This window comes from Pagrus pagrus (genome assembly GCF_965226575.1).
Source record: "Pagrus pagrus genome assembly, chromosome: 1".
Taxonomy (NCBI): Eukaryota; Metazoa; Chordata; class Actinopteri; order Spariformes; family Sparidae; genus Pagrus; species Pagrus pagrus.
Genome location: NC_140185.1, coordinates 29,047,821 through 29,064,099, shown reverse-complemented (window position 1 = coordinate 29,064,099; position 16,279 = coordinate 29,047,821). Strand labels below are relative to the sequence as shown.

The following is a 16,279-nucleotide window of genomic DNA, read 5'->3' as shown; positions in this document are numbered from 1 at the left end:
TCGTAAGGCTGAATCTTCACTGTGGGACAGTGCTTTTGTCTTTTAGAGTGTAGAGTGTGCAGTAACAAAAGTATTACGAGTTGTGTCAGGCTGTACGATATCAGTTTTGTGCACGTTGGATGGCGCGATGGTGCTGGTAAATTACAGCAGAAAGATGGAAAGAAAAAGGGATGCAAGGAGAGATGTTTCATCAACTCTTGAACAGCAAGTTACAATAATTTTCATTATCGATCAGTCTGCCGATTCTTTTTATGATTAGGTTTCAGGATTCAGTCTATAAAATGTCAGAACATTGTGAACAATGCTCATCACAATTTCCCAGAATGGAAGTGACACCTTCAAATTGCTTCTTTGGTGCAACCAACAGTCCAAAACCCCCAAACTCTTCATTTAATATCATGCATGAAGAAAAGCATTGAATCCTTACATTTAAGCAGCTGGAAAATATTGACATTTTTGGTTGAAAAACCACTGAACACTGAATCCATTAGCACAACAGCTGGCAATTACTTTTCTTTTGATGGACTAACCGCTGCAGCTCCAATCAATCTGAATCATCGGTCTGCACTTGTCTCATATTTTGACAACAGTCATGGCATTGGCACTACGATATATCAAAAAACTTCAAAAAGGAAGGAGGAGGAAGGAGGTCTTTTCACGTTGTATTCTGATTGGTTGCTTGGGGATTTTGGATCTTAGATCGTAGAAAAATGACCATATAGGTTGACCATGAAAGCAACTTATTATGACCCATATTTAGGTTTCTCATAAGGTGGTGACCTCTAGTGGTTGTTGTAAGTATTACAGCAGAAAAGGAGGAATTCAGGCGAAGAAGTATAAGGACTAGAAAGCCCACAAAGGAAAGCGGTCGGGGATGTATGGATGGGTTACCAAAGTACAGGATTTTGCTGTTTTTGTCCAGCAAGAAACCAAAAGTGAACACTCAGTTATCTTAATATCTTACATCATAATGTAGCCGCAGTTGTACGTACGTAGATGATGTAGATGTTTTAACCCTAACCACAATGTTTTCTTAATCCTAACCAAGTAGGGGAGTGACTGGCAATCGGACCTATTCAGTCAGTTAAGTCATAATGTGTTGAAATCGATGGTTGGTGGAGTTCGGTGATCGGGTCTGACAGTGTGATTTCAGACCACTGCTATTAACTGACAAAGATTTCACCTCCTTTGTCTCACAACTCTCAAATCTCACCTACGACAGACCAAATTCAACAGCATTTTAAAGATGCTTGTCAGTGACTTCAGAAGATTTACAGAAAGGGCACACCAGGTTACAGACCAAAAAGCACAGAAATAATGGATGATAGATGCGTGATGGGAGATCTCTGCAGTGGGGACAACTACAATATCTGAGTCTGCACAGCGCTGACCCATGAGGAGGGCTGGCTTGCGTGCGACCAGCCTCAGATGGCTTCACCTCGCGTATGATGAGGGGAGACAGGAGGGAGGAGGGGAGAGACAGAGACAGAGTGAGAGAAGCAGCGGGTGAGGAGGAAAAGGCCAGAGAGGAGTGTGAAACCCCAGGGAGAGGCGTGGGGGACGGGGGAGCACAATGATGTGATTAGCATCGATTCACAGGGAGAACAAATTTTCACTGCGCTCTACAACTGTTATCGCCGAACAGACAGGAAGGAAGTGGGCGGCCTGTTCACCTTAAACTCCAACTCGATCAGACATAACGCAGAGCGCGATCTCCAGCCAGAAATCAAGTTCAAAATAAAAGAAGGCTCTGAATGTGTCGCTGCATGTTCTCTGTTTTGGAACTAGCTGGAAACACTTATAGCTTAAGGTACGGGGAAACAGCGAGAGTGCTTGTCCACTTACATTTGTGACTTTTAATGACGTTTCTCCTTTACTAGAGAAGGATTTTTTTCTCTTTGTTCTCTTTCAAGAAACAGTCAGAATAGAACAGACAGGGAAAAAAAACGACCGTAGAGCAGATTCAGTCCCAGTTGCAAACACGTAGCTGTTAAAAACTTGAGTCATTGTCTTCGGCTGTGCTCCTAAGCCAAGTGGGTAAATGCACAAACACCCATACTCTTAAAATAGTCGACTGTACGAGTGTAGCATTTTCTTAACAGCATATGTGCATCTGCAACTGTAACTGACAACAGAAAATATTCCTCCTCATATATCCTGTTTTTGTTCTCATTTTCTGAAAGTGGATGTGTTGGAGAAGAAAAGAGAAAGCAAGAATGTTTGCGGTACGATATTCACAATGCCTACTTGTGCATTTGACTTTGTTGGTTACAGTGACTGTAGAAATATGCGTGTGGATGCCTGCTTGAATATAAGACTTGCTCATCAAGCAAGCAGTCAATCATTCCCTCCTTCAGTCTTTCCATTGTTCTTCCAAGACATCATTAGCATACCACAGCTTCTCCGACATATTGTAGATATGCAGGCATCTAAACACACACACACACACACACACACACACTGTCTAAAATCTGTATCTCAAAACATGCATGCATGCACACATGTAGCTACACACACAAACAGTATGCTGCGTTACACTTCCAGCAGCTCTGCATTCAAACAGGATGCTTGTTAAAGTTCACTGCTTCTTGCTCTGTTGACGTTCCCCATCCTTCGTCTTAACCTCGGTGTCGTGTTTGCAGTGCACGGTGTCTGACTTGGCAAAAGTTCAAGTTCACAAACCCCAAAAACACATTCAAAATCAAGGTTTGAAAGGCTTCTCTTCGAGAAAAAGAAAATAGAAGGCATGATTCAGTTTTAGACGTTTAACAAAATAAGCAACATTGAACTATTATTTAACCAAAACACTTGTTACTTAGCAGCTACAGTTACTCGCATTTACACAAGGGTGCTGCCGAGTATAATTACTGTCTTTATCTGCTGGACACTGAGCAGATCCAGTGGTGCAGCTGGGGGTTAACTGCTTTGCTCAAGGGCACGTTGATAGCAGCTGCAGTGGGATGTGAGATCATGTCTTATTTATGTTCCCTTCCCTCAGATTTTCTCAGTTAGCTTACTTTTGACCAATGATCTTCCAGTAACAAGCAAACTGTAACCTCTAGGCAACAGCTTCCCTGGTGCACATCTCTGCGAATGAAAAATGTGAACCATGAAAGTACGCGAGGATTAAAAAACACTATGTGGGGTAACAGAGCTGGGTTCCAGAGGTGTGCTGCGCTAACTCAGAAAGACGTAGAGCTGATATAAATGGTGAATAATTGTCTCCTTACAGCTTATTGGCGTGTCGGCATTAGTTTGCCTCTCCGGAGAGAGAGGGAGGTCGGACAGAGCGGCTCCTCTGTCTGCTCTCGCCTCCGGCAGCTTGGCTGCTTCAACTGTCTGATCGACTAGAGAAAGGGAGGCTGAGCGAGAGGAGGAGGAAATAAAGGCAAGAGGGAGAGGAGGAAGAGAGAGAGGCAGGAGAGGGAGAGAGGATAATCAAAAAAAAAATTTAAAAAAGGAAAAAGGGGGGGGGGGGCAGGAAACAGCAGAAAAATATAGAAATAGGAAAGAAGATAAAATAAATGGAAGAAGACAAAGAACAGCGAGGGAAGAAAAAAGCGAAGTTGAGACAAGCAGCGGAGGCAAAGAGAGACGAATGAGACTGAGAAGAGGAAGTAGGGACAGAGAGATGAAGTCATGTAACCAGGGATTTGATAAGGCAATTGAAAAGAGATCAATGGGAAGAGGTGCTTGAGGTGTAAGGAAAAGACTAGAGAATGGAAGTAGATAATCATAAGACAGAGAAAGAAGTAGGCAAATGTGGTCGGCGAAAGAGGAGAGTCTGACAGCCAGGCCAGAGGGAAGAGAGGCTGGATGGGTGGAGGCTCCTCAACAAGGCGATGCAATCACGAGTAAAACAAAGGGATGATGCAAACAAAGCCAGAGGGCTCAACCTGTTGCACTGCAGAGACGTTCACTCTCTCCTCTGGTCTCACACACCACAGACATGCCGAGAGAGATCCCAAAAAAACAAACTGGACAGTTTACGCAGCCATCTAACTAAATAACTGATATCTATCCTGCACATTTTTCACTTCTACATTACATCTGACAACTTTTCTTATATATTGTTGTATATATATATATGTATATATATATTTATAATCATTCCTAGTTAAATAGAGGTGTTGCGTTTCAATGTGTGCATTATGTATACACAGCATCAACTGCTTTGTTGCTTAGCAACACAAAAGGAGCGTCTTAGATTACTTTTCACACTTCATGTATCAAGATCTTTGTGTGCAAGGTAAGTACTGACATTTTTTTCTTGACACTAGGCAGATCGGTTTGAATTGTCCAATTTAATAGGGAGCCATAAAATTGCTTCGTACATTTATGTATTGTACAGGAGCAGGCTGTGATAAGGCTCTATGAGGGTGTTTTCATGTAACAAAAGAGTATCTTAGGTTTTACCATCATTCTAAAGAAATGCCCTGATACTAGAACAACTCCATTTTTGCAGCACAAGTAGCAGATCAACCCCAAAAAACCCAAATCCAAGAAAGGAATGAAATTAGTACAGGATTCACTTTTCAAAATCATGCCAAAGGCTGTAGCAGTGAGACAAAAAGAAAACATGGGAAGAAGTTATTAACACAAATTTTTGCACGGTGTTGTGTCCCGCTCAGAGGCGCGTCAGTTCAGTTAGTGTGGAAGACGATCATCAGTCATAGAAAGCTGCTGTTTTGACAGGAATCTATCTGACGCTGATGATTCATCGATCAAGACTGTTCCGCAGGATGCTGATTGAATGTGTTGTCCGTGCACTATTGGAAACTTTCTGAGACATTCAATGCACATTAGTTGTAAGTGAAACATAACTATCGGCAAATGCCTCGTCTGATTAATTGATTCGTCACCGCCTGCCATGTTTGTTTTTGTTGAGAGGACAGGACATCTCTCACTAAAACTAATGATGAGACAGGAGAGCTGGTGTCAAACCGCAGTGACAGCTTGACAGAGTGCTGAGCGGCGCGTGTGTGGTTGTGGTTGAAAGAGTGAATGCGCACGTCTGTGTGTGTATGTGTGTGTGTGTGTGTGCCATTGAAATGTGAGCGTACACACATGCATATGTCAATGTCTGTGTGCGTGTGTGTGTTTCCCTGTATGTTATACTGTATCTTGCCAGAGGAATCCCACAGAAGGTCATGAATCCTGTCGAACACCAAGTCACGCAGAGCATGATTGATATGCGTAGTTACTTTATGGGAGCTGCTCATGCATGTCGATGAGCTCTGTCTCAATTCACTTCATTCACAAGAGACCATTTAGATGCTTTGGTCCTTCCCCCACCATCAGGAAGGGAAAGGAAAGGAAAGGAAAGGAAAGGAAAGGGGAAGAAGGAGATAACGGTAGTGGAGAGTGGGTACCCAAGAGAAAAGTCACAGACTTTATCGATTAACTGCAATAGAGGGAAGTGTTCATCTGACCCAAAGAAACACTAATCTCTCTCCCTCACACACACACACATAAAAACACACACTCACCCACACAAATAAACTGCCTTATGAAAGCAGTATTTTTATCAGGATTCTTCACTGCAGACAGGATAGAGAGGGATCAAATGGTTGATGTCATGACCCCATCCTTTTCATTTTGGCTCGATTGGAGCTCTAGATATCAAAACGGGTCCGGGACATTGATTTAGCTTTTGACCCTGAGCATTAAATGGCTGTTATAGATGAAAGGACTAACCTTCAGTAACCTCTTTGGTGCTTTCAATCGACTATAAATTGCTGTTTCCCTGCTTATTCACTCATATATAAAATAATAATAAAAGATTAAATAAAAAATGACTTGAAAAACTTTTTCAACTGTAGTAGTTATTTTTACTGTAAAGTCCAGTGTAACCTAAAAGTTTCACTGTACCTCTGAAGAGGTTGCATCTTCCATATAATCATGAATTTAATTGGTGCTGACTTCAGTGCAGCTTTCAAAAACCCAGACTCTGCCTGCATAAACACCAGAAAGCTGATTTATTTATTTTTTTTGTCATCGTCTAACTTGATTCTGGTTTTGGAGCCACTGAATTCAGTGTCCCTTTGTCCCCTTTTGTCCTTCAGGCAAAAAACTAATATTTTTTTTTAGTTTTTTTGCACATTCTAACACTGAAGACCGGTCACTTACCTTGACAATAAATGAAGACGGATGTTCACACATTTTGTTCCAGAGTCTCATGACTTGAGCTGATTAAAATTCTGTGTTATCTCCCATAAACTTGGGAAAATATGCTCCTTTTAGACTGAGGATTGGTTATTTAGATTTAAAGGTCCCATATTATACTGTTTTTTATCAATTTCAAACAGCTGTCAGAGGTCCAACAACACTGTATTTGAAATGTATTGCCCCAAACCTATCCTGGTCCTGAACTTCAGCTGTCTAAAAGTTGCTCAAGTGAGCTCTGCTGAGAGCAGCTGTTTCTGTGCCTGCACCTTTAATGCAAATGAGCTCCGTCCTGCTACGCGCCCCTCTCAGGGAGAGGATGCCCCTTACGCTAGCGGTAGCATGCGCTAATGTTTACGGTGGATGTATCGCTATGGCTCGCCGAGATGCTGTCGTTCAACCATACCAGTTTGACCCAGAATCGGACCCAGAAGGAGAGGCTCAGAAAAATACAGACTCTGCGGCTGCAGCAGGACTCCCCGACACAACCACCCGGCTCCCATCCCCCACTGACCTGCAACAGGTAACATCTAAAAACAGCTAGCGAAAGCTTTGTTTGTCTCCAACACAGTCTCCAAACTCTTGGACACTGTCCGCATAGTCTCTGTCTCCAGTCTGCACATGTTTCCAGACTTTTTACTGTGACAACCAAGCTCCCTCTTAATATTATTGACATTAAACTCACTTCAAACGCCGTTGCATAGCGGACCGAAGCGGAGCTAACTAGTTAGCCAGTTTCAAGCTGACTTCACCATACTCGTAGGCAACTGTAAATACTATCAACACGTGGCGACACTTACCTGTGGCTCGGGTGCAGCTGCTAGGTCCCGTATGGTTGGGACTGATCCTTTTACGAGGGTCAGTGTCGAGGCAAAGCCAGCTTCGTACTGACCCTCGTTACTGAAGCAGTCCAATGTGAAGTGGTTAGCACACACAAACAGACTTACACGAACCGTAGCCGGCACTTTGTCGTTAAAAATGAAACCCAACCACTGTCTCTTCTGTTCTTCTGTAGCTGGGACAGAGTACAGGCACTTATGTTGATTTTTACAACCAACAATAGAGCAATTTGCGTGTCTAGCTCTGAGCGAACTTCACCTCGGGGATGAACGCCCCCCTCTCGGATATCTTCGGGGAGAGAAAATCACTCCTTCCGTTACGTAACGAAAGGAGGTGAATCTGAACAGCCTGTAGGAGCCTTGTTTTACCAGTGGGTGGGCTGCAGAGACCATGCAGGACTCGTTTGCTTTCCTCATTCTGGGAGTTGGTAGGCTCAGGGAGGACCAGTTTATATATGTAGAGACTAGAGAAAACGTTTTTTTCATAATATGGGACCTTTAAAACATGGAGGTACGATGTGTGGTTAAGATGCCACATTGCCTCACTTGAGTCACAGCAGTCCTGTAAACAGTGATGTAAGGTACACAATACTTGAACTTGCCCCAGTTCACAGGACCATGGTGTCCCCAGGTGGCAAGTTAGCTCAGGCTAACTTACTGCATTTATGAGACTGAAAAATACTCTGTTTTTGTGTTTGATGACACGGCATTATTATAACTAAAGTTTAGTTGCCAGACAGTGTTTGGATTCTGCTTTGGTCAGTGTGTAGCTAACGCTAGCTAACCCAGCTGTGATATCAAGCTAGCCTAATGAGCAAGCCCTGAGCAGATAAAGTAGTGAATGGACTTTTTCTACTCTATCAGTGCTGAACCTTTTTACCAAAGTAGATGTCCAAGTCCTATTGAGCCATTTCATCCAGCGCATATTTCATAAAATGTCTGCATTTTTTCTTTAAAGGGGCTCCGTGTGCTGCGCTGGATACTAGCGTTTGCTACTGTTGCTCTCTGCAAGCGGCACTGAGATGAGGCTATCGTGCATAGGGGGTCATGCCTATGTTCCCACAGCCCAATGGTCCCACAGCCCTATGTTCCCACACTTCTAAGAATTTTGGGTTAGAGAAAGGGAAGGGTTGGGTTTAGGGAAGGGGAAGAGGTTAGGGTTAGAGAAAGGGCAGGGTTGGTTTAGGGAAGGGGAAGAGGTTAGGGTAGGAACATAGGGCTCTGGGAACATAGGGCTGAGGGAACATAGGCATGCTCCCGTGCATAGTCACATCCTTTGGGCCTTAGTCCAGCCTTAGTTCATCACTAATAAATCCAGTCCAGAAGCATTAAAGAGATGAGGAAGGTCCAACTTTCAACAATCCACTCACATACGGCCAATAAAAAAGTGATTAATACATGTATATAGCTTCAAATTGCTACATAGAGCCCCTTTAAATGAGGCATATATGCAGGATGCTGTATTATTATGCAAAAAAAGGATGAAGTATTGTAAAAAGATGAAGGAAGTGAAAAACCACCGATATCACCTGATCACACACCACGCTGAGAGGTATTTATTAAATGACCACAGTGAAGGAGACAATAAGGCAACAGTAGCATGCACACAACACACACTCGGACCCCAATCACTTCCCTGAGGCGAGCTTAATGCAGAGCGCAAATAGTAGAAACACAGTTACAGCGAGAGAACAGATTAGTATATCAAATAATGGATCTCCAAATGTCCAGTAATTCAGTGTGTGTTCTTTTCTCTCCTTAAATTTTGAAAGTGTGCACTCACGCGTATGTGCGTTTTTGAGCATCTCTATGCCTGCCTGTGCTTAGTCATGTTTTTCTATATGGATGATGGGACACATAAGAGTGTATCTGACAGCCAACAGCACCGACTACATCCCAGAGCCAGACAACAAGAGCCTTGATTCATTTGTTTTATCCGCACCAATGGAAGGGCTTTTCTAGGATCATGAAGTCACCGTGTCGGTGCGTGTTTGATGGTGTGTGATACATGCCGTGACGCCTAGTGTACCTGTGTGTGTGTGTGTGTGTACACCTGTGTTTGTCAGTGAGCGACTGTGTGTTTTCCACCACAATCACTGCAAGAGGAGAAAGAGATTGTGTGATCAACAAAAGTGTCAGATGACAGCAGAAGCTAATAAAGGGGGATCATTGGAGAGCAGAGGGTGGATTGGAAGGGCAGAGAGGAGGGGAGACAAAAAAACTATAATGGAAAGAGAGCGAGAGAGAGAGGAGAGGAGAGTTTTCTTGCAGCACTGCAGGCTTCACATCCAAGGACAGTGAATCTTCCCTTTGAAATATTGTTCAATATAGATTATTGGCAGGCGCGGAGCATGCAATCCTTGAGGAAAGGGAGTAAAGACGAAATTTCAAAAAGATCTCTACTTTGTGCAGCCGGTTTCTCTGGACATAACCAAGCTTCTTTTAACATCAATATGAGATTTTTTGTCTGTTTTTTTGAAAACTTTTTCACCATATGTTCCCTTAGAACCATCCAGTGCTTCACTTTAGTTCTTTGCTCTTGAGATATTAAAAATGTCCAAAAACAAATCCAGACATCTGATTAAATATAACTTAAGTAGTAAAGAGAAAGGTAAAGTTGCAATCAAGCCTGCAAATCCCATACTTATTTAAAAAAAAATACAAGAGGCTTGGGCCATACAAGGACATACCGCTACAAAAACAGGCACATTACAATATGAAGATAATATGACAATTGAAATGGGGACGGAAAGAGAAGAGTCAACAACACAAAGATGGCAGATTATGTGTTGCATCTGTTGTGAGGACTTGAGTGATGTGAAGTGATCTGGGGTTTGTAGAGCACGGTCAAACATGACTCGTACTCCTCCATGAGAGCGTGTTAGCCGCACTTGAGCTTTCCCAGGATGAAAAGATAACGAGAGGAGAGAGAGAGGCAGAGTTCCGACAAAGAGATGAAAACCACTTAGATCTTTGGCACAGATGGACAGAGGGGGGAGCCATAAGAGAGCAAGGAGCGAAGGGGGGGAGGCGGCATGAAGAAAAATGTGTGACTGGCATTCTCTTTGTGAGAGCTCCATTCACAAAGCCTGTCATATCCCATATACGCTGTGCTGAAACCGACAGGAGAGAAGAGAAAACGTGGCCAGTTAATTTTACACAAGTTGATATTCACCTCCTCTGCAGAAGAAATTATTTTTTGGATATCAGCTAATCTTGACCTAGTGGGCCGTAGAAGATGAAAAAGCATCAGATATGACTTTCTTTGGATGTTGATTATGCGTAAGCCTCGGCTAGCTCTGGCATTTCATAGGATTTCGGTTCCGCCGGTAGATTTCCACTATTTCTCACTGTGTCTGTAATGTTGGCAGCCTGTTGCAGTGGTTAGTTGGAAGTTAACATCTGCGACATTATTCAACTTGTTAAACACCAAGTGGCTGCAGTACAAGCAGTTCGAATAGCATGACATAACATGACCATGAACTGGTGGAGTCTAGGGCTAAGTATTTCCATTATGTATGGAAACTATTTCTGCCATTTTTCTGCAATTTTAGCTATGTGAGCGGCATGGCTCTAGGAATGGAAATGCCTACACGTCTGTCAGTCGTTTGATCCACCACTTTGATCGAGAAAACTGAAATAAATGAACTATTACTATAACTACTGTAACTATTAAATGGATTACCATGAAATTTAGATTAATTGTCCCCAGAGGAAGAAAATGTGCCCTTATCTGCAGAAATATCTAAACATTTTTATTATCTTATTCTTACTGTTACAGTAGCATGTCAATGTTAGCATTTAGCTAGGCCCAAGTAGCCTTCAGCCTTCAGCCTCACAAAGCTCAGTTTTGTTGCATGATAAATTACTTCATTCATTAGTTCATTATGAAAAAATGTTGCTGGCTAACCAATTAATCAGCTCATCGTCTCAGCACTAGCGCACACTGAAGACTACTCATTTAGTCTGACAGAAGAGTCAGACAAAATGAGAAGTCATGTAGATGAACTAAACCTAAACCATTCCCTTTTCACAGAGTGAAAAGTCATTGTTAAAGCTTCTGAGTATAGAAATGTGATTACAGGTATATAAACCGTATGTACATATGTTTTTTTTAAAATATATATGGGAATCATCATGACTGGTAAATAGGCCTCCTGCTGGATACTTGAGTAGTTGTGTAATTCAGCCTAGCGTGAAAGAAACAACATCCTCAATCACCTCCATTTTGAAACTGAACAATACATCAGTGTGCAGTTAGAGTTACAACAGCACATATTGATGTCCTGATTAAAGTTGAAAGTGTTCAGATAAAGTCGCGCACACACACACACACCACACACACAAACAAGCATCCTCTGAGTGGAGGTTGGTGCTGCTAAAAACAACATCTCCTTGTGCCCGAAGGTCAGTAAACACATCATGGCATCTTGCAGATTCCTTGAACTAATTAAGTACAAAGTTACCATCATCACAAGTCTGATGTTCTAAGTTTGGCTGATTACAAAACGCACTCATGTGAGATTTTTCTTTCGGGTCATTTAAGCTGTGCGATGACGATCTTCATTGGACACAATCTTTGTTTCTTTCAAACGCTGAACACACATTGTGGCTTCAGTGTCTTAAATCATATCACACCTTTGTTATGGACACACATACATTTCTTACCTCCAGCTACAACCCCACTGCTGGGGATTTTCACAACTTATCATCATTCAAATCTTTTAATAGGCTCAGACTGAGCTTAATTGGGCACCCTGGTGAGCAAGCTATGAACCCCTGTTATCTAATGTTTAAGCTCATCCCTTGACAGTTGTCACAGGTTATCTACCTCTCTATGCCTACTGTCCTGTTACTCCGCTGTATACTCTCCATTCTGTTTAACACCATTAGGAAACTAATTCATCTTAGAGGACAGGAGAGGAAGAAGCGATGAGACGCAGGCACCCTCATGCCTTCTTGTAGGAAACTTAGAAGTGTAAAAATACAATGAGAGCTACAGAAAGGGAGAGAAACAGGCAGAGGACAGTAACAGCTGGCGAGGCTTAGAAACTGCAGCAAAGGTTTGGCTTCTTTTATCCTGTGTGTGTGTGTGTGCGTGTGTGCGTGTGTGCGTGTGTGCGTGTGTGCGTGTGTGCGTGCGTGAGTGTGTGTGTGTGTGTGTGTGTGTGTGTGTGTGTGTGTGTGTGTGTGTGTGTGTGTGTTTGGTTTCCTGTTTTTTTTTGTGCAGCATATGCCACACAAATCACCTTAGGTGTAACATATGGTTATTCTAGTTGATGTAGCTTTCTGGAGCAGGACGGGCATGATGAGGAGAGACAAGTAAAAAGTCTCCCTGCTCTTTGGTTTCTGTGATTATGCTGTGATGGAGGGGAGAGAGGAGATAACAGAAAGTCACAAGGCAGAGAAGAAAAACACTCAAACGACAGGGAGGAATGAGAGCAGAGGAGAAAAGCACTGTGTTTAGGAGAGAAGTGGTGAAGACAAGGCGGTGTGGCGTGGACGTCATGTGCCCCACATCATCTGTCTCCCTGACTGTCAACCTGACCTTATTCCATTCAACCATAATGCTCCCACTCACTTTGATGGCACACACTAAAACACACACACGAGGCAAGAGGCGCACTTGACACAGTGGCAGAGCATGTGGACAAAAGAACGAATTCTCTCTCTGTGTCCGCGTGCATGCATGTGTGCGTGTGTGCATCTCCAAGGAAACTGCAGCAGGGCAGCCGACAATGCATAGCGGTCAGTCCAGGTGAAGTGGTCGGAAGGAAGGAGGTACTAAGAGAGGATGTCGATAAAGAGGAGAGCGAGAAGAAACGCTTGAATAAAAGGTCAGAGTTAGAGCTGGAGGTGAAGAGAGAGAGAGGTGTGTGTGTGTGTGTGTGTGTGTGTGCAGAAGGGAGGAGGGGGCCAGCGAAGGGAAAAATCCTCACAAGCAGAGGCAAGATATTACGTATTCTATCCATTTTAACGGTCATGCCAATAAAGGGACTGAAATTGGAAAACTGAAACTGACGGGAGACGGGCAGACAAAGAGTCACAGACACAGAAATGCTGAGGCAGACAGAGGAAGAAAGGCACAAATGGAAAATGTCCTCCAGTGACAAGCGCAATGTGTAAATCATGTAGAGAGGGGGACTAAGAAGAGGTGAAAAGGATAAAGCACTAAGGGCAGGTAGAGATACAGACTACAGTAAATGGTGACACCACAGAGCGAGGGAGAGAGACGGAGAGAAAGAAGCCTGAACGGCTGCAATTACTTCAGAACTTAAATGGAACTCGCTGTGAGCCTGTCAAAACAGCCAGACTTTGGATATTGATATTAGTCTCACACAGAACTACTGGATCCATTTAACCAGTTGATAAATAATACTTCATTAATGTGTCACACTTCATTTCATGCAGGCTTTTCTTAGCTGTTATCAGGATTTAATGAAGTGCTGGCTCACAATACGGGCGGGTATCGACAGCGGCGTGGAGAGAACGCCTGTCATGTCCATCAAAAGGGATAGAGAGATTTATGGGTTGATGGATGGAAAGACAGATGGAGTTATTTTGTTTTTTCAGCTGTTTCATACAATGTTTGTAGTCATTTTAAAGAAGTAAATTACATAAGGCAATAAAAGACATGTGACTCAAGTCAATTAGTCTCAAACAAGTCAAGTCAAGCCACTTTTTCCCTACCCAAGAAACTTCAATCTTATCTGCAGGTCGTTATAAAGAGAAAAGACAATCATGATATTATTGATCAATTTATCCAACCTGCTCAAGAAGTATGACAATGAATCAAATGTGTTTATTGAGATTCAGTAAAATAAATGTAATCAAACACAAGACTTCATAAAAGCTTTATTAATTTAAAAAAAATATTCCCCCCGTATCACTTTTAAAGAGTTACATACTGACAGCCGCACTACAAGAATCTAAACTGAAAAAATAAAATGAACACAGAGAAGTCATTCAAGTCATCATGTCTCAAGTCAAATCACAGGTCTTTAACTTCCAAGTCTAAGTCGAGTCTCAAGTAATTTGCTTTCTGTTGAGTCAAGTCGCAGGTCACCAAAACAGTGACCAAGTCGACTCGAGACCAAGTCACAATGACTTGAGTCCACATCTCTGGCTGTAACGCTGGCCCAATTCACTGTGTAAAAATCTAAATAATCAAGTGTCATTGTATCCTGATACTTGAGCTCAACAATCTTCAGCTATCATTATTTCAGAGGTAGGACAATAATGTCAAAAAATGAAAATGGGAAATAAGTGTAAATGATATAGAGACAAAGTCAAGTGTCATTTTCAGAAATGAAAAATAACGATTTTGGCCTTTTTTATTTGTTTGCTCAAGTCAAGACTCCACAGAGCTTTATTGCCATATCAGAGATAAATGAGCCGAGCTGACTGATGACATTTTCTGCCCTTCGTGCCACAAAAAAATACAAGTAAAGGACAATGAGTGAGATCAAAAGAGAAAAGAAGACAATGAAGTATTACAAACACAGTTCTTGAATGCTACTAATCCACCGATGTAATGCTGAGTGGCACAGAATATCATATAAAACAGAGAAGAATATACAGATGAGTTACGAATTAAAGCAAAAAGTGAAAGTATTGTAGGAAGGTGTATGGCATGAACTGGACTTGTTTCAGTTTCTTGAAGACGTCTCACATCTCATCCAAGAGGCTTCTTCACTTCTAACTAACTGGAGGGGAGTTGCAGGCTTTTAAACCCTGTGTGGGAGTGTCCGTACAGAGTCCTTAAGGACATGTGTGAGCTTCGGTGTGAATGGCGGCTGGGCTCACCTAGACCTAGCAACCCACATGAAGGCCGGTTGGGTCAACAACCCACAAGTGGCCATAACGAATCTGAAACTCAGAGCTCACACTTGACCTGGATGACTGATAACCTTCATCAACATATTGCCTGTTACATACAGCAACTACAGTTTGAGATAATGACTTTGAAGTTTTAAGTCATGAGCTCAGAGCATGAACTGCATTTCACCGCTCGCAGTCAGATTTCTGTCAGGTGTTTTTGATGCCGACGAGGTAAAGAAGAGTATTTAGATTTTTTGACATGATAAGAGTGTAATGTAACACTGTTTTCACTCCATGCCAAACTGCTAACTGTTTATCATTCAGAGTAAGGGAACTGTTGAAGACTGTTAAGGTGTGCAGGGGGCGAACATCTGCTGCATTTGGCAAAGACAAGCCGTTATAATTACATTTACTAAAGGTGCGCGTGGAGGAGAGGAGAGGAGAGGGAAAGAAAAAAAAGAGAGACAATGCATGTTAACAACTGTTTTGTGAAAGCATATATGTGTCTCATCAGAAAAGAGCTCAGCTTCACAATACACTTACAAAAACAGTGCCCTTCGTACAAGCTGCAACATTTGCTAAGAGGTTTATAACACACAGCAAGCACAAACCCCACAAGAACAATGGTCCCACTTCTTTAGCTGGATGTCCAGAGTTTGTGTAGGGAGAGAAACAGGGAGCAGGAGAGGCAGGGGAAGGAGAGGTGAGCTCTGAGGTGATCTTTAACAATAACTGCAAGTGAGAGACTTCTTAGATGATATGAAAGGAGAGTAATAATTCAGTCTGCTGTGCAATTTGAATTCTGGGTGATGAGTAGGAGGAATATGGGTTACCGAACACTGACAAGTACGTGCACGAATTACACATACAACATTCCTGACTGTATGTGTTTCATGCAGTATGCTTTAATGGTCTTCAGAAAATTAAATAATTCAGTTTTTCGGGAGAAAAAAATGAATTACTAAAAAGTGAATCTTCAAAATGTGTGTGTGTGGCTGTGTGGATGTGTGGGTGTGTAGGTGTGTGTGCACACCCCGTACCATCAGCTATGATGGATTATCACCTATAGGCTTGCCCTGGAAGAGCCTGTAGATGAAATTGGAGCAGCGAGCTGCACGCTAAAAACCTGACAGGGACAGCTGGTCAAGGATAACCTTCATATGGCTGTTTGGCTTAAAAAGCCAAAGCTGGGTCGATAAAAAAAAGCAGGGTCCGTGGGTTAATCTGGAGAAGTAAATGTTTTAACTTGAAATGTTGTGTTTGCTTGATATAAAAGATATAGAAAGAAGATAGAAAATACGCTACCAAATCCAGCCCTCTGTTTCTGAACCGCTTATTGTGTTTAGACCAAGTGTAATCCCATCGTGATGTTTTTTTTTATATCAAATAAGTGACCATATTTGATGGAGAGGGTGGAGCTGGCGAGGAGTAAGGGGTGGATCTGACTGACAACC

At 42.5% G+C, this 16,279-nt stretch overlaps 1 protein-coding gene across 2 annotated transcripts in view; it reads right to left on the bottom strand.

Annotated features, from left to right (window-relative positions):
- Positions 1 to 16,279, bottom strand: part of mdga1 (MAM domain containing glycosylphosphatidylinositol anchor 1) — a 186,578-nt gene that overhangs the window by 131,826 nt on the left and 38,473 nt on the right. The gene's annotated exons all lie outside the window — the stretch shown is intronic.